Source organism: Mastigoproctus giganteus, chromosome 3 (assembly GCF_048544385.1).
Source record: "Mastigoproctus giganteus isolate SK-2022 chromosome 3, ASM4854438v1, whole genome shotgun sequence".
In the NCBI taxonomy this organism is placed as follows: Eukaryota; Metazoa; Arthropoda; class Arachnida; order Uropygi; family Thelyphonidae; genus Mastigoproctus; species Mastigoproctus giganteus.
Window position 1 is genome coordinate 229,256,783 of NC_143577.1, and position 25,253 is coordinate 229,282,035.

At 37.2% G+C, this 25,253-nt stretch overlaps 1 protein-coding gene across 3 annotated transcripts in view; it reads right to left on the minus strand.

Moving 5' to 3' along the window:
* The window catches only part of BicD (Microtubule-associated protein Bicaudal D), a 180,472-nt gene that overhangs the window by 110,492 nt on the left and 44,727 nt on the right, over positions 1 to 25,253 (minus strand). The window lies entirely within an intron of this gene.

Sequence of the window (25,253 nt, forward strand, 5' to 3'; positions counted from 1 at the left end):
ACCATAATGAACTTGCAGGACAATTCCACCGCATATTTAAAGGTACAGACATTTCGCTCACCTTTTCCGCACACAATAAACTAGGATCCTTTTTTAATTCCTATAAAGACATATATAAATACCCCACTAGTGACCTTAACAATATTATTTATCTTATTAAATGCCAGCCCACCTGTGATGCCTGCTACATCGGCAGCACCACCACGAAATTTGGTTCTTCTAAAACCGCCAACACCCGCGCATACTACCACCAAAACAGTTTTAGAACAGGCCAATCCAGTACAGAACTTACAATACATGCTCATACCCCCCCCCAGTTGATTCCGCTATTACCATTATTAAACTCAAATCCAGCCACAAAATTCTTCACTATGAAGCACTTATTATCGAATGGTTTCGGCACCATTCTAACCTCAACATCGTAAACATGAAACTTCCCTTCAACCTTTCCCCGGCTTGGAACCTCTCGCAGTTGACATTCCCACATGTCCAAAAGAGCATCATGGGAAGTACAGACAACCTTTGAAATACAGCACGCATTTACTTCCCGCCCAATTTGCCAACTGAAGACGTTATAACCAACGAAAGTCCTTCGTAACGACTATTGGCTCCATCACACTATATTAACCGTTTTAATTCACTCTTAATGATTTCTTCTTTCTTTAATGACAACCTAGGATTGGAGATGTGCACTTCTACTTCCTTGGGTCCATTTTAAAATTCCGTTAAATTAACTTTAACAACCTCCTTAATCCCTTTTTTTTTAGAACGGGCAGATTTATTTAAAGGTGAGTACCGTTTTTTAAGCACTTGCTATTCCATATTTTAGTAAAATGACTCAATTTAATTTCATTTATGATTACAAACAACATAATTTTATTTGCTATATGTATTCTGAATCTTCAAATAAAAATACTTATAAACAATTCCTAAGTTTTTAACTGTCTATGAGGTACATGGACATACAGAATACACCAAAAATAGAAAAACTTAGATGTCACCTGCTTGTGTATTGTTTTCAAAATGTATGAACTTACTTTCAATTTTGCATGTGTTACTGTCCCAAGATATGGCCATAAGGTAGTCGGGAAAACATATATAAATAAAAAAAATAAAGTAACTCATACATATATATATAAATATACAGTAGACTCTAGATTTTTCGGGATAGATTGTAAAAAACAAATCCCGGATAATCGATTTCCTGGTTAATCCAAAAATATAGAAGTCCTCGACACACGTAAATGTAAGACGTAACTTCTTACTTCGTCAAGTTTTACGTAACTCGGAAATGACTAATAACATATTGCAACTATATTATTATTGACAAATCTGAATTCAGCGCGATACTTGTTAATCTTTGACCATTTTCATACATTCTTATTAGTTTAATTTTCTGAACCAAATTGATTGCTTTCCTTTTCTTGGTAGATTTAGTAGTAGCGCTGTCACTTATTCTCTTAGTCGGCACCACGATAACGGTCAAAATGAAATTTTCTGTAAAGAACTTCACAGGGTTAAGGCGAAAACTCACTATTATCAACCCGTGCGCGCTTACATTTTACTAAAGCACATTTCTGGAGGTTACTACCATAAAACAATAAAAACAATTTTGCACTTTCCATGTTATTGGGCTTTTCTGTTCGTGCATCTAATTATAAACAGGTAGTAAACTCGATCTTATTGCATTTGCGAAAATACAGATAGCTGGAATTCTGTGGGTTTTTATGTTGAAATGTGTTGTTGTTGTTGTTATTTGGTTTTTAGGAGCATTAGCAACTAAGGCCATATTGCTCCGGTGCGGTGGTCATTCCCTGACCTTTCCGCATGCTCCGTATTTGGTGGTGACGGGCTCGAACCCCGGTCTAATCAAGAAGCGTGTGCTACCACTGCTGCTCCTTCCCACCTGGCTACGGAGGCGCCGTTGAAATGTGTGTCCCCTTCACTGAAATCTTCAATCATATAAAAAAAAAAACATAAATAAATTGTAAGAACTTCTCTTCTTTCCTACTTTTTTGCTTGTCACTCCGTATCTCACTTGTGCGTGCTGTGAGCATCATTATTGATTGCTTATTATTATTATTTTTTTTAAATTTTACAATCCTAAAAAAAAAAAAAAAAAAAAAATAAGAGTGAAAAAAAAATTTACGTAAATCCATAGTTGTGTAAGTCAGGGACTTACTGTATCGAAAAATGTTCAGCAACCTACTTAAAAAATATGGCAAGAGATAAAAAATGAAAAACGTTACCACATACTACTCGCATGTCAAATCTGATGCTTCCCTTTATTTTTTGCGATGTTGCATATCATTTGGTTACCAACATTATAATGGTTAATCAAAGATTTAATGGATGCACCATTTTCAAACTTGTCAATAATTTCAAGTTTTTGTTCAACTGAAAGCGCAATTCTTTTGCGTTTACCGATCATTTTCGTCATTTCAAAACAAAAAATATATATATTTACTAAAAAAAAAATTTCGACATCCATGACATAAATAAAACAAAATTTGTCTTTTTGCGGTGCGACACAACACAACAATCGACGCGACACACTAAATCATACATAGATAGTATGAATCAGAGCTGTAATATTCAATACGTTCTACGTTGATATTAATATTTGTAAAATAATAAGAGGAATTTACCTCGATATAGTACGTAGAACACTTCCGTATGATACTCTCCAGAAATTAAAATGAAAAAATCGAAAACTTCATTAGAGTAAAAAATAAATAATTAAAAACCAAATTAACACAATTAAAAATTAAAAAGAATCTAACGAAAATATTCAAAACGATTTTCCTTCCTGAAGCTGACAACGCTTTTCGACCGTATGTCGTGATCACGGGAATGAAAATTACCAAATAGGGTTGAACCTGAAACTTAAATAGTGATTATTTGTCTTCGCGCATGCGCGTAAAGGTCCACGCATCGAAGATCAAATATGGCCGCCGAACATTAACAGAATTCTCGTGTAATTTAATTTCTAGGTTTCTGCAATTAACAGTTGCGTATAATTACGTTGAACATTAAGTATTTTGGCCTCATTAAATAAAAAAGTATGTTTTTCGTTAATGGCATGAAAGGCTAATTCTGATGGTGCTGAACGAGAAGCACGAACTGAGGCTTCAAGTTGATTTACACGAATATTCAGAGAAAATCGCGTCGAACCTTGATAAGACAAGTCGCAATCACCGCAAGAAATGATGTATACCAGATCATTAATTTGTGCTGAAAACACGGAAAGAACCGAGCGATTGTTCAGTATAGTGTGTAATTTCCGTATTGGCTTGGGCACAATTTTAAATTCGGTATCTTTAAAGAATCTATTAAGCTGTTTGTGACAGAAATAAAGTATTTTTTGATATTATTATTGTTGGTCGGTGTAGTATTTTGTATCCTATCTTTAGCCTGTACCCTAATTCGGTTTTTGTGGCAAGGGGATAACCCGTTTAAGAACCTGCTAATTAATATTTGTATTTCTGAGCCCAAAGCAGATTCCGTCGTTGAATATTTATAGCCATTTAGAAATTGATTAAAGATAATCGATCTTTTGTAGGTGAACGGGTGATAGCTATTATAATGTAGAAGCATACCGGTGTTTGTAGGTTTTCGATAGATGCTAAATTGGATTTTATTTGAGTCCCAAGTAAGCGTGAAGAAAGTTTAATGACTTTGTATCCGTATCCTCCCTCCCTTTCCAATGTAAATTTGAGTCTAGAATGAATATTATTAAACGAATGTAAAATGTCTTGGATAGTACTACTATCAGTAATAACTAGAACATCGGCTAAATACCTCTCATAGTAGGTGATATGGTGTTGAAAAGGTGTCAAATGTATATGCTCAATCGTTGAGAGATAGATCTCTGACATTAAGCCACTCAAACCCATTGGCAATCCAAATATTTGCTTGTACACTTTGTCTCAAAAGGTGATATAGTTGGCCTCAACTAACAGTTTAATTAAGTGAAAAATTTCCTTAATAGGTAGCTTTGTATAATTAATCGGAATCGAGTTTTTATTTAACATATCCCAAATAATATCTAATGTGTATTCAACATTTACATTCATATATAACGAGGTAACATCTAGTGAGAATAAACTGTCATTGTCGCCAAGTCTACAGTCTTTAAGATTATTAAATAATGTATCGTAGTTCTTAATCCCAAATTGTATTACCCGTCTAAACGGTTTTATAATGCTATATATATATGTGTGGCTAAGGATGGAAATGCCAAGTTGCTGTAGGAAACAATAGGTCGAATAGGAAATCCAGTCTTGTGTAATGGTCCTTGAGGTTGCCACAGACATTCTCTCAGATAGGCCAGACAAGCTGCACTTACTACCTGGGAGTAAAACGCTGATGGAACTGATATTCGGGTGACAATCAAGTCAAGTGGACCCAATTTCGGCGAAGTCCGGACGGTCTGTGACAGCCAAATCCTCTGCTTGCACCTTCACAATGGTGGGACTGTTAGTAATCCTGGGTATAACCTCCATGCATAAGTACCATTTTTCCCGATGTATAAGATGTACCTTTTTTCGAAAAATTTGGGGTCAAAAAACTGGGTGCGTCTTACACAGTGGTTGTAGATTTTTTTACTTGCATTTCCCGCTTTTTCGTGCTTGTTGTCTTTGCGCTCATTGTTTCGCACTGTTACCGGTATATTAGGTTACGTTTTGCCACGTTCTGCCCAGAAATGGCTCAGAAAAGATTTTCGTACAGTGCTGAATTCAAGTTATGAGGAATTGTATGAATTTTATGATGAATAAAACTTGAGTTCAATAACTTTGTGTAATACATTTTTTTTCAAACTTCGGGCCCCAAAATTAATGTGCGTCTTATACATGGGGAAATAAGTTACATGGTGGGTGAACACTCAAGTGTGAATCAACGTAAACAGGGGTCGAGGTGTGGTGCCCACACCACATGGAGGAATGCCACCCCTCTATGTTACCAGACAGTACTAGGTGGTAGATGACTCTCATCCAATAAGCAAAGTGGTGCAATACCACCACTTTGCTTATTGGAGGCTTGAAGTGGTGGAACCCATGTTTAGTCTCTAGAGCTAAGTTCTGGTCAACCCTTCCCTATCTCTTCCATCATGCAGTATGATTGATGACTTTTGAGATTATGATGAACATTGTGGCAAGATCCAATATTCCTTACATTTTGAGGGTACAGCTCTAAAACGGTGTTTGAAGGCCGGCCACTAGTTAGTACACCGGACCGAACCTATTGGTGACTCTCTAGGAGGCTTCCAGATCAGCTAGTGTATAATCTTGCTACATCTACTCTGCCAGATAGTGACTGGAGAGAGTCCGAGTAGTGTGTATGCGGGGAGCATTGTCAAGGCCACGTTATGTCAAGGATCTGGGTATATTCTTACCATGTGTACGCCATAATCAAAAATTTCATTACTTCATACAGCATGTCCCACTCACTTTTTCTTACTATTGAATACACCATGAATTGTCAAACTAATAGAGCAAGCTTATCTGCAAAAAGATCTAAACCTCCAAAGCACTTCCTAATTCATTTCACAAATATACATGGTCTCAATTCTAATCTTAACGATGTCCATTTTCACTTGCAGTCTGCCAAACCCCATGTACTTTTTCTGACAGACTCTCAGTTATCGGTTGATTCAACTACTGCTCATCTCAGATGCCCTGATTTTAAAGGTGATGAAAGTGTTATGCCGCATACTGATCATACAGGCTGTTCAAGAGAAGAATGTTGCATATCGTAATTGGCTTGTTTCTAATTCTTCAGTTTCATTTTCTGCCTACGTCAAAGCTCACAACAATTGTAAAGCAGTTATTAATCAGTTCAAACAGGCTAAGAGTAGAAAACTTTTTTCTTGCCCTAATGGTAGCCAAGCATTCTGGTCCCTTGCCAAAGCTATTGGCTGCAACTTTTGCCCATCTCTGCTCCCACCTCTGTCCAAACCAGATGGTTCTGTTGTCACTTCAGCCAAGGATAAAGCTGACCTGCTAGCATCCCATTTTTCTTCCAACTCATATATTAATGATTTTGGAAAAACACCTCCCACCATTTCCAACACGCTCCATTCAATGCCTCTTGTGGTCTTCCGTCAAAAGGATGTCAGAAGGATTTTGACGAATCTTGATGCTAAGAAAGCTCCAGGTCCTGATGGTATTTCTCCACTTGTTCTCAAAACCTGTGCTCCTGAACTTACTCCTATTCTCTGCCGCCTTTTTTCACTTTCTTATTCCAAAGGTGTTTTTCCTTCTGCTTGGAAATTTGCTCATATCCAGCCAGTTCCTAAAAAGGGTGACAAATCCCACCCATCCAATTATCGTCCCATTGAAATTACTTCTAATCTTTCTAAAGTAATTGAGAAATCAATTAACCACCAACTCTTAAATTACCTAGAAACCTTCTGTCTGATCAATGATCGCCAGTATGGATTCCGTCAGTGTCGATCCACTGGTGATGTTCTGGCTTATGTTACCCATTTATGCACTAATTCAATGGAAAGGTTCGGTGAAACACAAGAAGTTGCTGTTGACATCTCAAAGGCTTTCGATCATGTTTGGCATAAAGGTCTTCTAAACAAGCTTCCATCTTATGGTTTGCCAACTGTTTTTAGCAATTGGTTATCCAGTTTTCTCTCTGATCACTCACTGAGGGTGATGGTAGATGGCTCTCTGTCTTCTGACTTCTCCACTAATGCTGGTGTCCCCCAAAGTTCAGTTCTTTTCCCCACTCTTTTCCTCTTGTATATTAATGACCTTCTTCCATTGACTGGAAATCCTATCCATAGTTTTGCCGATGATAGCACATTGCATTCCACTTTCCATTTTGAGAAACCTTGCCCTGTTCAATCAGCTTCAACTTCTCGAAATCTGCTACCAATTCCTTAAATGCCGATCTTCAGGTAATTCTCAGTGAGGCAAATACAACTTAGTTGATTTCAACCCTTCTAAAACTCAGTCTTGTCTTATATCTCGCAAAAAGGATTCTTCTGCTCCTATGCTTATCTTTAGTGACACTCCGATTTCCAGGCAAAATGATATATCTGTTTTGGGGATTACCCTGACTTCTTATCTCTCTTGGCACAAGCACATTACAAATATTGCTTCCTCTGCATCTAAAAAAACTTGGTTTTCTCTTTCACTCTCGGCATTACTTTTTTTCCAAACAGCTGCTCACTCCGTATAAATTGCAAATCCGCCCTGCCATGGAATATTGTTCCCACATGTGGGGTGGTGCCCCCAAAACCTCTCTCAGGCTTCTTGATTCCATTCAGAAGAGGGCAGTTAGGTTAATTAATGATTCATCTCTAACAGTCTCTCCACTCGCTGTCTCATAGACATACTGTTTCTGCTGCATGCCTCTTCTACAGATACTTCCATGGGCACTGTTCTTCTGAATTGGCTTCTATAATTCCCTCTCTCTCTTTCAAAACAGTCCGAACACGTGCCGCCACCAGCCAACATCCGTTTACTGTCCAACTTCAAACTCACAGAACCAACTTTTCATCTTCCTCATTTATTCATTTAAATTCCGTTTTCTGGAACAACCTTCTTTCATACGTATTTCCTGAAAATTGTAGTCTACAGAAGTTCAAGTCCAATGTCAACAAATGTCTCCTTTCGTCTTCTCAACCTCCAACCCAAGCATGGTACTAAGTACTATAGGTTCCAATACCTCTCGTGCTTGGGATTTACATAAAAAAAAAAAAAAAATTTTTTTACCTGACCGAAAAGTGTAGGATTATTGTATGTTCTGGCCTTCAATTCCTTTAACTGGGCCATAGTAATGTAGTCGTTTTTTCGATACGTGGTTAACGTTTTATTGTATTGATTGACCAAATTGGTAAACAGTGCCAGGTCTACTTCAAGATAAGTGGAGGTATCTGAAACAACTGAATATAACTTATCAATATAATCAGGTTTATCTAGTATTACCACAGTGTCTCCTTTATCTGCCCTCTGTATAATAATGTCCTTATTTCCCCGAGGTTCTCGTAAAGCTGAACTGTCACGTGTATTCAATTTAGGAAGTCGCATTTCTTTTATGTTATTCACTACTTGATTAACTTGTTGAATAAAGAAATCTTTTTATGGAACATTACGAAGTCCAAATTCAATATCAATTATGCATTGTTTTTTAGGTAGTTTTCGAGGTGGTAAATTATAATTTAGTCCTTTGGATAAAAATGAAATCTGGTCCTGCGATAGCGTACACGAGGAAAGATTTGTAACCTGTTGATATGTCGGTTCGTTGAATACTGGGTGAGGGGGTGTTTGTGAACTAGCTGACGTATTCTGTGGTAGTACGTTGTGTGGCCGGGGGAGTTGTCACCCAACTCATATGTACTTGGTCGCAAGCCCGCGACAATGTGTTAGAATTCGCATGAACGTGTCTTGACCTATCCGATAATGTTTGCAATTTATTAATGTGTCCGATTTTTATTTCTGAGGCTTGTGCTTCCCGTCGCAAATCTATGGAGGCCTTCAATACAGACCAATCATTCGTATGTAGATAATTTTTTAATTTATCGCGAAGCTTCTTAACCTGGGAAAGGTATTTTTGTTTATTCGAATATCGAGATTTTAAGGCAAGCTTAACAATATTACGCGATGTGGCGAGTGTTAGTTGTTTTATGCCTGAAATTTTTTGATTTAAATTAACCCTGGCAAACTTCGGAATGATGTTTAGAAGGCAATATTTTAGAAAAGAAATATGGTAACTTTGGGCCAAGTATCTTAGTGTAGATTTAATGTAATTTTGCACCAAGCCATTCAAAAAATTCCCCATAATTGTGTGTATTGATAGGTTACACCTGGAGAGACAACCCGTTCACCTACAAAAGATCGATTATCTTTAATCAATTTCTAAATGGCTATAAATATTCAACGACGGAATCTGCTTTGGGTTCAGAAATGCAAATATTAACTAGCAAGTTCTTAAACAGGGGTTATCCCCTTGCCACAATAAACCGAATTAGGGTACAGGCTAAGGATAGGATACAAAATACTACACCAACCAACAATAGTCATATCAAAAAATACTTTATTTCTGTCCCATATGTTGAACAGTGGCACAAACAGCTTAATAGATTCTTTAAAGATACCGAATTTAAAATTGTGGCCAGGCGAATAAGAAAATTACACACTATACTGAACAATCGCTTGGTTCTTTCCGTGTTTTCAACACAAATTAATGATCTGGTATACAACATTTCTTGCAGTGATTGCGACTCGTCTTATCAAGGTTCGACACGATTTTCTCTGAATATTCATGTAAATCAACTTGAAGCCTTAGTTCATGCTTCTCGTTCAGCAGTGTCAGAATTAGCCTTTCATGCCATTAATGAAAAACATACTTTTTTATTTAACGAGGCCAAAATACTTAATGTTCAACGTAATTATACGCAACTATTAATTGCAGAAACCGTAGAAATTAAATTACACAAGAATTCTGTTAATGTTCGGCGGCCATATCTGATCTCCGATGCTTGGACCTTTACGCGCATGCGCGAAGACAAATAATCACTATTTAAGTTTCAGGTTGGTTCAACACTATTCGGTAATTTTCATTCCCATGATCATGACATACGGTCGAAAAGCATTGTCAGCTTCAGGAAGGAAAATCGTTTTGAATATTTTCGTTAGATTCTTTTTAATTACGTTAAATTGATTTTTAATTGTTTTAAATTGGTTTTTAATTATTTATTTTTTACTCTAATGTACGTTTTCGATTTTTTCGTTTTAATTTCTGGAGTATCATATGGAACTGTTCTACGTACTATATTGAGGTAAACTCATTATTTTACAAATACTAAATCATACTAAACATTTGGTCTCTTTTTTTTTTTTTTTTTTTTGAGCAGCAGGTGTGAAGACAGCGGGGTTGCAAGATAATATGTACATTAATTGCAAAACGTGTTTGTAACTATTCTAGTTATTACTTGAATTTTATGATTTTTGGTTGATTTTTTTTTTTTTTTTTTTTTTAAATTTGGAATCTTAAAATGTCCCGGTTAATCTGATCCCGGTAAATCGAGAGTCTGCTGTGTGTATATATATATATATATATATATATATATATATATATATATTTATTTTTTTTAGGATAATAGGATTTGTTATTAAAGATTGCTTTTTGATCTTATTATCCATTATATTATCAGGATCAAGAAAAGAATTTCAAAGTTCCCCATTTTCAACTGTTTTAATTACTTTATAAGTAATTAAAGTTTAAATATTTCTTATCGTTTTTATTCCAAAAAAATATTATTCGTGAGCTTTGTAAAACCAGCGAGATGCTGAAGTGATTTTTTTTTTTTTTTTTTTTGTGCACCAAAGCCCCCGGGTTCCCAAACCGTGTGCCGCCTCGCCCCCAGAGCCCTGCAGTGAATTCACAGGGGTGCCAGCAGAATATTTTAAATTTTCAAGGAAAACACAACAATACTCTACATCTGTCAGATACCACACGAATTACTAGCTCAAGGTAGTTTACAGTTTCAACATTAGATCGCGCTACATTCCTTTCGATGACATTCTTGAATGTTTGAGATATGTTTTTGTTTATTTGTACTTTCGGCTACACTAGTAACTTCTCGAACTTTCTCGCCTCTTAGATTTTGTATATAATTACCTACTACTCTCCAGGTCTGTCAGTAATCAAAATAACTGAAGGGTGTTTTGATGGAGTGTCTGCAAGGTCTAGCAAAATTCAGTGAATTATTTTGTTGATTTTTAGTCCTCGTGCATGAAAGTGGAAACATTCTTGAACATTAATAAGATGTGTGGGAGTGAAGAAAAGGATGATGAACCACAAGCCAGAGGCAAAGTTGTGAAGAAACAGAAATATGACAATATTTATCTAGACTGGTTTTACTTCAGTAGATGTCAATCATGAAGAGCTTCCACAGTGTGTATTATGTCTGAAAGCTTTGGCTCCGGAGGGCAATGCTTCCAAGTAGACTAAAACACCACTTAGAGACCAATCATCCTAACATGGCTAGTAAAATCGCATGATTATTTTACCAGAAAGTTAAAAGAATTGAAAGAACAAAAAGGTAAATTTTCTAAACAAGCATCAATGCCAAGCAATGCTTTGCTAGCATCCTACAAGGTGGCATACAGAGTAGCAAAGTTTAAAAAGCCTCACACCATCATAGAAGAACTGATTTTACCAGCTGCAGTGGATATGGTCAACATTATGGCTGGTGAATCTGTGGGAAGACTGCTTTCAAAGGTACCTTTATCCAACAATACTATCAGTTGTAGAATCTAACAATGACTGAAGACCTCAACAATCAGCTAATTTAAAAAATGAAAGGGAAGGAATTCAGATTATAGCTAAATAGAGCGATGGACAGTAACGAGGATGCTCATTTGATTTGCTACACACAGTTTGTAGATGGTGACAAAATTGTGGAAGACCTTCTCTTTCATAAAAGTATCAATGCAGGTATAAAGGCACAAGACTTGTTTGAGATCGTTGACATTTTTATGTGTATAAACAACTTAGACCTGACCAAGTGTGTTGGACCAACTATGGAGGATTGCAGGCACTCGTACGAAGCAAAGTCATTGATGCACTGTTGTTGTTCTTGTTATGAAAATTTCACGACACAAGGGCAACTGTGGCCAATATGTGTCTGTCAGTGTCATTATGTTCATTTTAATGATTTATGGATGGATATATCAGAGTGTATTTATTATTCCTAGATGTTTAATATATATAAAGAGTTCACTTAGGTTTGCTTTGTCACCAAGTACATGAGAGAGGGTTAGAGGAGCTTGCAAGTTTGCTAATGATTGGAAGGATGTGGTTCAAACAGCTGAATAGGATGGACAATCAATCAGGATGTGCCTTACTGTAAGTTGTATCTGACAGACAGAGCAGAGCGGGGGATCTTCTCTTACAAGTAAATGTTTGTGAGTGAGGAAGGTATGCCCAATGCGCAGTCTTGTTAATATAACTTCCTCCTGTCTATTTGTATGTGAGGTAGAACACAACGAACATAAATCTTTTTTTATTCTGCGAAGTTTATTGCACAGTTTGTCCCTCCAAAGTTGTTTCCAAATGGAAGTATATTTGGTATGAAATACATCCCTATAATCTGTAAATGGTACAAACTGAAAGTTATCTTGTATATTAAGATCTGGATTTTTTGCGGCTTGGTCTGCATGATTATTTCCTGAGATTCCAACATGGCTGGGAATCCAACAGATAGACACTTGTTTTCTTGCTTTATGCAAAACTCTGAGTTGCTTTTTGATATGCTGAATCAAAGAATTTAAGGAATATTTGCTATTCTGTAAAGCTGCTACTGCACTAAGGGAGTCAAGTATAGATTAGAGCAGGTAGAAGTTGATGCTCGGTAATATCATCCAGTACTAGTTTAATAGCATATAATTCTGCTGTGAAAATACTGCAAACATGAGGCAAGGAGATGGATATAATATATTCCGGTAAAACAACTGCGGCACCTACTGAGTTGTTCGATTTTGAACCATCCGTGTAAATCTGATGACTGGTTCTATTTTAAAAACTGTGCAGTGCATGGAACTGCTGTATAACGATTGGAGAGATCTCTTTTTTTATTCCTGTTTGTAAGATGTGATATGGACAAAGGCACAGTCAAAATCCAAGGAGGTTCTGAGTTTATATCTACTGCAGAAATGTGCTGGAAATGTATTTCCTAAACTCGAGCTAAGTGTCTGAGACGCAGTCCTACTGATTTATTTTAATTTGGTTTGCAATCATAATTACTTGTCCATGGTGGATCGTGAATAATGGACCAATATGGATGCGATGGCTGACTGTATATTTTTGCCGCATACATGCACAGTAGATAATCTCGTCGAAGGTGCAGTGGGGGTTCCGATGCATCTGCATACAGGCTGTAAATTGGTGAAGTGCTAAATGCTCCTAGAGCTATGCGGAGAGCATTATGGTGAATGGTATCTAGGCGACATAAGATGCTCCTTGCTGAAGCATATATAAGAGATCCATAATCCAAACGAGATCTAATCAAAGTTTTATATAATAGTAGTAATGTGTACCTGTCGACTCCTCAGGCCATTGAAGATACTGTGTGCAAGATGTTAAGTTTTAAAAGGCAACTAGTTTGAAGTCTTAGTAGTTTTCTATCTAATGTTAAGCCTAAGAAGGAGAAATTTTGAACAACAGGTAGAGCAATTTTATTTAAATATAAGAGCAGTTCAGGATGAAGACCACGCATTGCTATTATTTACAGAAGTGTATAACAGCTGATTTTTTCTCAGATATTCTATATCCATTATTTTTAGTCCGTGCTTCTAATTTGTTTATGGACAATTGGAGCTGTTGTTCAATTGTGTTCATGCTTTGTGATTGAAATGAAATAGAAAGACCATCTGCATACATATATATTTCCAATGATGGTGGTATAACCTTTGTGATATTGTTCACCCATAGTGCAAACAGGGTTGCACTTAATACTGAGCCCTGGAGGACCCCTTCCTGTTGTATTAGATAAACAGCCTTTATATCGTACCTGAAATGTTCTGTCAGCATGGAATTTTTCTATAAATTGTGGAAGTTGTTCTCTGTATCCAAACTGAAATAGATCTCATAGAATTCCGAATCTCCATGTTGTGTCAAAAGCTTTTTCAAGATCTAGATTGGCCATTACTATATGCTGCTTTCTCATAAATGAGTTTCTAATATTTGTTTCCACTTTGACATGTAGGTCAAGTGTTGATCTATTTTTCCTAAATCCAAATTGGTGGAGTGATAAAACATTCTCTTTTTCCAGCAACCACGTAAGTCTATTATGCACAATTCATTCAAGGATTTTCCCTAAGCAGCTGGTCAGGGAAATCGGGCGATAATTATATGTATAGGAAGGATCCTTTCTGGGTTTGGGAAATGCAAGGACAATTGCATGTCACCATATGGATGGATACAGGTTGTTCAGAAAAATTCTATTATATAGAACTAGTAGGATTTCCAGACAATCAGAGTTTAGGTGTTGTATCATAGTATAATAAATGCCATTGGGACCTGGTGCACTATTAGACAATTTTGTAATGGTTGTAAGTAATTCCTCTTTTAGAAATGGTAGATTATAGGAATGAGATGTCTTGGTAGAGACATTCAACTTACTCCGTTCAGCTTGCTCTTTATATTTTTGAAAGTCAGTTAGTTAGTTATTTTGGTTTTTAGGAGCATTAGCAACTAAGGCCATATTGCTGCTGGATATGCGGTGGTCATTCCCTGACCTTTCCACATCCTCCGTATTTGGTGGTGACGGGCTCGAACCCCGGTCTAATCAAGAAGCGTGTGCTATGCACTGCTGCTCCTTCCCACCTGGCTACGGAGGCGCCTTGAAAGTCAGTGCAGTAGCTTGTAACTGCTGATATGGAAGCGAAAGATTCAGCCAGAATTTCTGTTCTGATATCTGGTCTGTTGCAAATGGAAGATTGGATAGGGAAGATTCCCTATCCAATCTTCCAATCTTGTTGCAAAGGGAAGATTCCCTTTCCAATGGAAGATTGGATATTGTGTGCTTGGATATCTTCCACTTAAAATCCGAATTTTTTTCCACACCAAACCAGGACTCGAGTTCCTAGTAAGTGTGGAAGCAAACATGATCCAAGAATTTTTCTTTGCTTTTTTCTGAATTCTCCTCGCTTCAGCTTTGGCATTTTTATATGCAATCAAATTGAGGGTAGTTGGATATTTCCGGAATCTATTCCATGCACGATTTTGTTTTGTTTTTGCTGTTGCACATTCTGCATTCCACCAAGAGTTGTACCGTGCCTGCCTTGCCTTACTTATTTGAGGTATTGTAGCTTTGGAAGCTTCTAGCAGTTGATCGTTGATATATAAGACAGAATCATCTATTGGCAGGGTTTCTATTAATTGCTTATCCAGTTTGATTAATTGCATATATTTACTCCAATTAGCTTTTTTAAAATTCCATACTGTTCTGGTTCCTTCTGTAAGAGTTGATTGTGTCTGTATGGAACATACTATCGGAAAATGATCACTGTTGTAAGGATCATTTAATACGAACCATTCTATACTGGGATAAATTGATGGTTTGTTTGTTATTTGATTTTTAGGAGCATTAGCAACTAAGGCCATATTGCTCCGGGATATGCGGTGGTCATTCCCTGACCTTTCTGCATCCTCTGTATTTGGTGGTGACGGGCTCGAACCCCAGTCTAATCGAGAAGCGTGTGCTACGCACTGCTGCTGCTCCTTCCCACCTGGCTACAGAGGCGCCATAAATTGATGGAGTACATATTGTTAAGTCTATTGCAGAAGTGATACCTGTAGCCAAACTGATATAAGTGTGAGATCCGGTATTCAGTAAATTCAGTTGTTGATCATCTAGTAAAGTTTTGATTAAGTTACCTCTGCTGTCCGTGTGAGAAGATCCCCACAAATGATGATGGGCATTCATATCTCCTATAAAACAATAGGGAGGTTGAAGTTGCATAGTAAGATCGTTTAATTCTGATCTGGAGAGAGGAATATTTGGTGGAAGATAAAGCACTGAGATTGTGATAGAAATTCCGATGGCTATTCTCACAGCTACTGCTTCTAAGTTGGTTTTTAATGTTATTTGCTTAGCTGGTATATTAGTATTCACCAAGATTGCCACTCCTCCTTTGGCAGTTCTGTTATCATTTCTGTCTCTCCGGAAAATTGTATAGTTTTGAAATGTGGGTGCAGATTTAGGTGTTCGATGGGTCTCCTGAAGGGAAATGCAGACCGGTTTATACTGCTGAATAATATCTTTTATTTCATCCAATTTTCCTCGTAAACCATGTTTGTTTCTGTTCACACGGTTTACTAGATGCTGTTTGCTTTGTTTTTAAAGATGTTACTTCTGATTTCTGATTTCCAGGCACAGAAATATCTTGCTCTTTAGCACTGGAAGTTTCTTGTGAAGTTCTTTTTGTCATTAATATTACTTTACTCCAGTCTATAATTTGATTTAGAGGTATTATCACCTCTGTTTGAGTGGCCATGGTTTGCTGTCTTTTCACCGCTGAAGCATAGGAATGTGAAGGTTTGGTTGCAAGTATCTGTTGTCTTGCTTCCGGATAAGACACTTTATTTTCTACTTTGTATTTGTTTTCCCAATACTCACATTTCACATGTTTTCGAAAAAGCAAGATGATTTCTATGACAATTTGGACAGAGTGGTGTAGAGGAGGTGCAGCTTGCTTGATTGTGTTCTTTCGATCCAGAGTGGACAGATGGGATCACTACGACATGTTGCTTGAGAATGTCTGTATCACTGACAGTTGTAACACCTTATTGGATTTGGTATATGTATGGCCGGATTTTGCAATTTAAATAACCTGCTTTAAATGAATGGGGAAGATAAAGATTGCTAAAGGTGAGAATAACTGATCGGGTTGGCGTGAGAATGCCCTCTTTCTTCATCATTATCCTCCTAACATGTATCACTTGTTGTTCTGTTAGCTCGCACAGTAACTCTTCCTCTGAAACAGTCAAAAGGTCACATTCAGTAATAACACCTTTCGATGTATTAAGGGAATTATGTGGGGTAATTTCAACTGGTAGTGCTGCAAAGGTTTTTTATTTTTAGCAGTTTCTCAGATTGATGACTTAGTGAGGTTTCTACTAAGAGATCACCTGATTGTAATCGTTTTGTCATTTTTGGTGATTCAACCATGGACTCTATAGTCTTCTGGACTAAGAATGGGGATAATTTTCCAACGGGTTGTGTTGATAACAAATGTATAACCAAAAAAAAAAAGGAACAGTAGGCTGAGAGCTGTTGATTTTCATTCTCTTAGCCTGAGACATGTTCAGTTGTATGTCATCAGATTTATTGGAGTTAACTTTCTCCAATCTTGTGTTATTAGTTTTTTTGTCCATTTTAAACTCCTTTTAGTCCTGGATGGTGTCTTTTCACCCAGGTCCAGCCCCGCCACGGGGAGGCAGGAGTAGTGCCACCAAGTGACGAAGCGAGTAAAATAGAAGGTTAGTACACAGAAAAATTAAGAAAGGTTACTTTCCTTTCTGAAACTTCTTCCTTATGCTTTAAGAAAGAAACTCTTATTGTATATTTGAATAACGAAAGAAAAAACAAAAAACGTGAACTCAAAAGGAAAAACTTATCTCTCTAATATAATTGCAGTAGAAGTCGCAGGGAAGATCGCTTGGCCTCAAGATTCTCTTGGCACCCGGGGCCTTGATGCACTGTGGATGCAATGTATAATCCACAGGGAAGCCCTTACATCAAAGCAACTGAGTCCTCCACTGAACCTAGTCGTGGAAAGTGTGTTTAAAGTGGTGAACTTTATAAAAACTTGGCCACAGAAGGCAAGATTTTTTAAAAAACTGTATGAGGATATGGGATCTGAGCACTCATCTTTGTTGTACTAGTGTAGTTTGCGATGGCTCTCTCGTGGCAATGTACTGTCCCATGTGTTTGAATTATGACAGGAACTCTACTCTTATCTCAAAGAAGAAGAACAGTGAATGTGCCAAAAACTTCTTGGATATTGATTTGTTGTCAAATATATGGTTGATATCTGTGCGATTTCTTCGAAAAACTGAATGCGTTGAATCCCTTGCTGCAAGGAGGCAACATGCACATTCTGAAACTCACAGAGGTTTCAACCTTCAGAAAAAAGTTACTACTATGGAAAAAAAAATTAAATGAAGATGGTTGCAAAGGCTGTTTCCCCCGTTACAGCAGTTTGTTACATCCAGTGATGTTTATTTGACCCATGAACTTAAATCTGTTTTTGAGGAGCATCTAACACAGCTCAATGACTGGTATGAAAAATATTTCCAGAAAATATGGAGAAGTTTGCATGGATCTAAGACCCATTCAAGGCTAAGGCCCCATCTGAATTTACATCCGCAGAAGAAGAAAATCTTATTGAGCTGTCTTGTGACAAGACTTTAAAAACAAAATTTGCAGCATGGAACTAACTGAGTTTTGGATATCAACAACAGAGAATATCAACTGCTAAGTGCTAAAGCTCAGCGAATTCCACTTCCACTGTCATATCTTTGTGAAGCTGGGTTTTCAGCGGTTGCTGTGATAAAAAGCAAATACGGCACAAAAATCAAAGTGGAATAGGAAATGAGAGTGGCGGTGTCCAATCTGATTCCAAGGTTTGAGGTTTGAGAAGTTGTGCAATGCCCAACAGGTAAACACATCCCATTAGTAAAGTAATTCCCCAACATACGTAAGAGATGCATTCCAGGACTTCTTACATAAGTTGAGTTTTATGCAACTTAGCCAGTGGGTGGTTGATTGCTGGAGCAAACTTTGATCTGTCATAGAAGTTGACAGCTTAAATAAATTCAAGGCAGAACTAGACAAACATTTGGAGAAAAAAATGGATGGGTGAAATGGGAAAGATTTTTTTTTTTTTTTTTGACTGATGCTGTATAAGCTTTCTTTCTTGCATCATATCCTCTACTAATGCTATTTATCTAAATGTTGATGCAGCATTTTCTACATCATTATGCAGAGAAATAATTTTCATTTCAATTTATTATGGATTACATAAGTTTTATTGTTTCTCATCTTATGAACACCACGTGAGTAGGTAGTCTAATTTTATGAGTGTATATAGGCATGAAAAAATTTTCCTCTCTCTTTCAAACAACCTTCATACCAAATCTATTTATGTGGAATATTTCATCTCACATATAGGTAGTTTCAGTTGTGGGATGAAAAACTTTTGCCCTGATAAAAGTCATGGGTATAAAAAAAAAAAAAAAGTAAAAGTTCATATACAGCTCAAGAAATTTCAAATGACGAGGAATAGAATTAATTATGCAAATGAAGTGAATAAAAGACAGTTTCCCAGTTATAAAAACAAATATCAAAATTAAGTTTTCTAATGAAAATAATATAGTCATCACACAAATAGCTGTGTTTCAGGATGATAGTAATGGAGGGTTAAAGATATTTACATTTAACTTCCTTTATTTTAATACCTGAGGTCAGAGGTTCCCAAACTTTCCCTGTTCACGGCACCCTTAGTGTTTCAATAATTTTGTCATGATACCCCTAAGCCAAAAGAAATACCTAACAGTTCCATTTATTGAGTAGTTAGGTCCAAACAACTTAAGTATTTATGTCCTAACAACTTAATAGCCATTTGAAAAAATAATACACATAAATTGAAATAAAAAATAATTTTTATTTCATTCTTAATTAACCAATTACAGTAAGTCCCCAACACACATAAGCTTGAGTTACATAACTTCAGAATTATATAATTTTTTTTCACTCAATTTTTTTAAATTTAAGACCAAAAAATTTAAAACAGTAAAAAAAAAAAAAAAAACAAGCAATCAACAATGACGATCACAGCATGCACAAATTGCACGAGTGAGATAAGGGGTGATAAGCTCAACCCTGTGAAGTTCTTTACAGAAAATTTCATTTTGACCGCTATCATGGTGAATAAGTGACACCTAAGACTAAGAGAATAAGTGACAGTGGTACTAGTAAATATATCAAGAAAAAGAAAGCAATTGATTTGGATGAAAATTAAAATAATAAGGATGTATGAAAATGGTCAAACATTAACAAGTATCGTGAAGAATTTGGATTTGTCAGTGTTAACAGTGGAACACAATAATAAAAGACAACGACAATACAAGAAGTGGTGAAGGGATCAGCACCAATGAAGTCAACTATAATAACCAAGGCTATAAAATACATATCAGTTTTTACAGTACAATAACATGCATTTTTTCTTGCTTAAGTTTTCTTTTCTTATGTGCCACTCCGGCTACTTCGCTGTCCCCAGATAAAGTTTTTAATTGAACTAATTAAAAATATATATCTATTTTTCTTCATTCTTAGCATTAGCATTACTAGAGACATACGATGCATGGAAGGAAGCTTATGCAGCATCAGCCAAAAAAAAAAAAAAAACCTCCCATTTCACCCCTCCATTCGTTCCAAATGCCTGTCCAGTTCAGCCTTAAATTTATTTAGGCTATCAACTTCCACAATAAAAGATGAAGTCTGTTCCACCAATCAACTACCTTCTGGCTAAAGGCAAATTTCTGCACATTTATTCTACAACTGTCTTTCCTTAATTTGAATCTGTGTCCCCCTCAAGTTCTTAATCTGAGCAAGAGGAAGAATCACATCAGCATTCAGCTTACTCAACCCATTCAATGCCTTATACACCTCAATCAGATCACCTCAAAGGTGCCTACTCTCCAGTGCTGCAATTTGCAGAACTTAACCCTTTCTTGGTAAGAGCATCCCTTTATTCCTCTCACCAATCTTGTTGCTCTTCTTTGTACTCGTTCTAGCAACTCTGCATCCTTCTTAAAATGAGGCCTCCATACCTGTACACAGTACTCTAGGTGTGGCCTGACCATTGCCGTGTATAATGGGATAATCACCTCCCTGTCCCTCCTAGCAAAATTCCTATATATATCATTGACAAGACTCCATGACTTGCCATGGTAGCCCATCTGCACTGTTCAGCAAACTTTATATTTGACTGCACAATTACCACCTGGTCTTTTTCACTTTCCACTTCCCTGAGTGTAGTACCACACAGTTGTTACGTTTCTCTTGAGTTATTGCTACCCATATGCATACTTTGCATTTGTCAATGTTAAACATCAGATGCCACTTCTGAGCTCATTTGCCCAACTTATCTAGATCCAGTAGGAGTAGCATACTGTCTTTACTGTCTTTAAAAACCCCGCCAAACTTTGTATCACCTGAAAACTTGGACATTAAACCTGATATACCTTCATCAATATCATTTACAAATATACAAAACAGCAATGGGCCCAACATTGAACCCTGGGTAACTCCACTAATAACATTTGTCCACAAAGAGCAGAGTCCATTGATCACCGCTCTCTGTCTTCTCCCACTGAACTATCCCTTTATCCATTGTAGTAACTTACCCTTAATGCAATACCTCCAATTTGTACAGCAGTCTTCCATGTGCAACGGTATCAAAAGCTTTCCTGAAATCGAAGTACATGATATCAAAATTATTTTTGGCATTCAGTTCCTTTGTGACCACATCATAGTTTGTTATTTGGTTTTTGGAGCATTAGCAACTAAGGCCATATTGCTCCAGGAATATGCGGTGGTCATTCCCTTGACCTTTCCGCATCCTCCGTATTTGGTGGTGACGGGCTCGAACCCCGGTCTAATCAAGAAGCGTGTGCTACGCACTGCTGCTCCTTCCCACCTGGCTACGGAGGCGCCCGACCACATCATAGTATCCAATCAAATTGGTCAGACAAGACCTCCCTTTAACAAACCCATGCTGTGTCTTAACTATTACTGCAGTCTTGTCTAGATGATCCTGCAATGCTTCTTTAACCCCGCGATATCTCGTTTTTAGTTTTAAATGTTATTTGGAACTACACGAAATATCTCGGGATACAATAATATCCGAAGCAAACAATAATATCTCCAAATTTAGGACTGAAACGTATTTTCTCTGGTATTTACCTGGCTAATTTTGCATTAGGCAGGTAAATTTGGAGTTTTCTCAGGAATTTCTTACATCTGGCAGCAAACGACTGGCTTTCGTTTTACTTATATTGTACAGCAATGTCAGAACAGTAGCTCGCTTTCCTGTGCCGCCAGTAAGCAAAATATAATTTGCCGTCCTAAATGCAGAATACTGAACTCACGAATATAATTCACAAAAACAATATCGTAAAATATTTCAGCACCCTCTTGAACTGCCGCCCATAAGCGACGCTTACCTCGCCTGTCCACTTGTGGCAGCCGTGTGTCAGAATGTAGTTTAGTTCGCGATTACGGCTTGTGCGTTCCACTTGATTTTTAAAATTTATTAATGAAGACTTTTTCTGTGCCTTTCTTTTAGCTCAAGCGCTAATTTATTAAAAAAAATCTGTATAATTTGCACTATTTTTGGCGTACCCGAGACAACTCGGGATAGCACAAATGGGTTAATTACTCCCATGTATTTTCTACGAAAAAATTAATAAATAACACAAACTATACAATGAGTATTCGCATGATGCATACTTTCGATCTGTAAAATAAAAAAAGTCGATCAGTTAAGGCACATTTTCCTGAAAAAAAAATGTTCCGGGAAGGGGTTAACCAGTGATTCCATTATTTTTCCCGGAACAGAAGTTAAACTAACAGGTCTATAGTTACTTCTGTCACATTTTGAACTCCCTTTGTGAATTAGTGATACATCTGCACACCTCCAGTCCATGGGGACCTCCCCTGAGTCCAAGGAATCTCTCATAATTATGGCTAAGGGTTTGCTTACTTCCTTTGCTGCCTCCTTTAACATAACTGGATAGATCCCATCCACCCCAGGTGCCTTTTTTATGTTTAACTTCAACAATTTCTATTCCACTTTGCTCTCAGTTATTACAAAATCACCTAGTTCCCTATTAGAGTTTGATAAACTTCTAGCACTCCCCTCATTGAATATTTCCTCATGTGTGAATGTAGATGCAAAATACTCATTCAGTTTATCTGACTCATTCAGTTTAGCTGAGCATGATCATCAGACTATTGATGATCATGCTCAGCTACCTGAGCATGATCATCAATAGTCAACCCATTTATGTTAAGTGGTCCAATTTGATTCATCACTTTCCTTCTAGAGTTTACATAAGTAAAGAACCCTTTGCTGTTTTTCTTTGCATTCTTTGCCATAGATTTCTCGTAATCTGCCTTCACCTGCCTAACCCTTTGTGACTTGATTATAGACTAGTTTATGTCTGCCATAGGCTTCTGTATCACCTCCCACACATTTTCCTTCTCTGCCACGAGCCTCATTAATTTATCTAACATCCATTTAGGCCTAAACCTGAAGTATTTCTTAGTTGGAATGAAAAGCTTAGTAGCCTCCAAAATTAAGTCTCTGAAGGCTACCCATTTAGAATTCAATGTTGGTAACATCATCAGTTGATCCAACTGTACAGAATTTAAAAACTGTCTGAGACCCCTGTAGTCACCTTTACGAAAGGAAAAGCCCTTCCCTTTAGACTTCATGATAGTTACATCTTTAAGTAATTCCCAAATCAGTACATTGCGATCACTGTCACCCAGTGGTTCCTTTATCTGCAAATTCTTAATGTATGAATAATTACTGCTGATAATCAGATCAAGAGTATTACTCCCTCTGGTTACCTCTCAAACATTCTGCTGTAGAAAACAGTCATCCACTAAATTCAAAAAGGTTTTGCTAGTGTGCGAGTGACTGACCACAAGTTCCAGTCAGTATCTGGAAAGTTAAAATCCCTCATAAGACATTCTGATTTACTGGCCCACTATTTCTCTGTATAGTTGTTCATTGTACTCCTCAGAGTCATTAGGCCTATAACAAACTCCTACCCTCATTTTTCCTTTCCCAGTGCTTATGTCCAACCAAACAGATTCAACATTGCATTGTCCACCAACATCACTTGGATGCACTTCCATAGATTTTATGTGTTTCTTAACTTACAGCATAACCTGTCCTTCCTTCCTGTCCTGTCTATCGTTTCTGTACACATTGTACTCCCCAAATTCCAATTCTGCTCTGTTTATGTCTGTGTAACACCACGTCTCTGATATCCCAAAAATATTTGCCTTTGATGTCTTGACTAGCACCTCATGCTCATCAAATTTATTAACTATACTCCTAGCATTGGTGTACATGGAAATATACATGCACCTGTTTCTACTCTTAGTTACCCTAACACAGTCCATGTATTTACTTGTTCCACTATGACTCCCAGCAATCCTGGAATCTCCATTACCTTGCTTTCCAGGCTGCTGCTCATTCTAATAGAAGCAGTGCAAGAATCACTTTTGCCTCTGCCTGTGGCCACTGTTAACCTTTTAGTCTGTGTGTTCTCCCCCCCCCCAAGCTAGCGGTTTTCCGACCCACCTAACACTGCCTCGATAGCATCAGCAAATATTCTTGCACCCTTTCTGTTTAAGTGTATCCCATCCCTGTAGAAGCAGGCTCTCCTGTTAGCAAGCACAGACCATGCTGAAAAAAAAATTCTACGCCGTGAGCCTTGCAAAATCTCTCCAGGACCAAATTGATTGACAAGGCTCTCATCATATACACCCTCCTATCGTGTCTGATCAGAATTGCAGACACTTTCAAATTTAACCCTAACTCACAGCTTTTTTTTCAACAGTGATCTGTACTTAAGTAATTCCGCTGGTCTCCTACTCTTAATATCATTAGTGTCTCCTACTCTTAATATCAAAAAGGTGAGGAAAGATGTCGAAGTTCTGAGCAGATTCTCAACTTCTCTTCATGAACTGAACTATCTGTAATGAGCTTTATGCACAAAGAACTGGAAAGCAGTATCTTCCACACATGCACTCTATATATCATCATCACTTTGTTGCTGTACATTTCACACCATTCGTATAGTACATACCTTGACTACTGCTGAAGCCAGCTGTTTTAAGGAACACTAGTTCATTTATGAATTATTTCATAAAAAGTTTGTAAAACTATTTACTTTGTTAATCCTAGATTATCTGGTGCACAGATAATTGAATAATTTTTTGATGTATATTAGCACTGTTTCATTATCATGTATATTGTCCATGTTGTTTGATGCCTGCTTATTCACAGTTTGTGCTCTTGCAGCTTTCCAGATTTTTTTAATATGTTTATGGAACTGATTGCTACTTTGTCGTGAGCACCACAAATCATAGAAGAGAAGTTTTTTCAAAAAAAAGTTTACGAAGTTAAGCTTGAGGCTGAACATAGCATAGCTAATTTCATAGTATTTTATCCATGTAGTAATAATAATAGTGGCATGTGATGCAAGAAAGCTAGTGTATGAGCTTATGCAGCATCACCCAAAAAAAAAAAAATGTTTACAAAACAGTTCCCTCTAAATGTTTGTCCAGTTCCTCCTTAAATTTATTTAACCTATCAACTTCCACAATGACAGATGGAAGTTTGTTCCAACAATTAACCACCCGCTGGCTCAATGCAAATTTCCGCACATCTATTCTACATCTGTCTTTTCTCAATTTGAATTTATGCCCCCTTAGGTACTTAATCTGAACAAGTGGAAGAATCCCATCAGAATTCAGCATACTCAACCCATTCAAGTCCTTATACACCTCAATCAGACCACCTCGCAGGTGCCTGACTAGTCTCCAGCCGCTGAAATTTGCAGAACTTAAGCCTCTCTTAGTCAGAGGATCTCTTCATTCCCCTCACCAATCTTGTTGCCCTTCTCTGTACACGCTCAAGCAAATC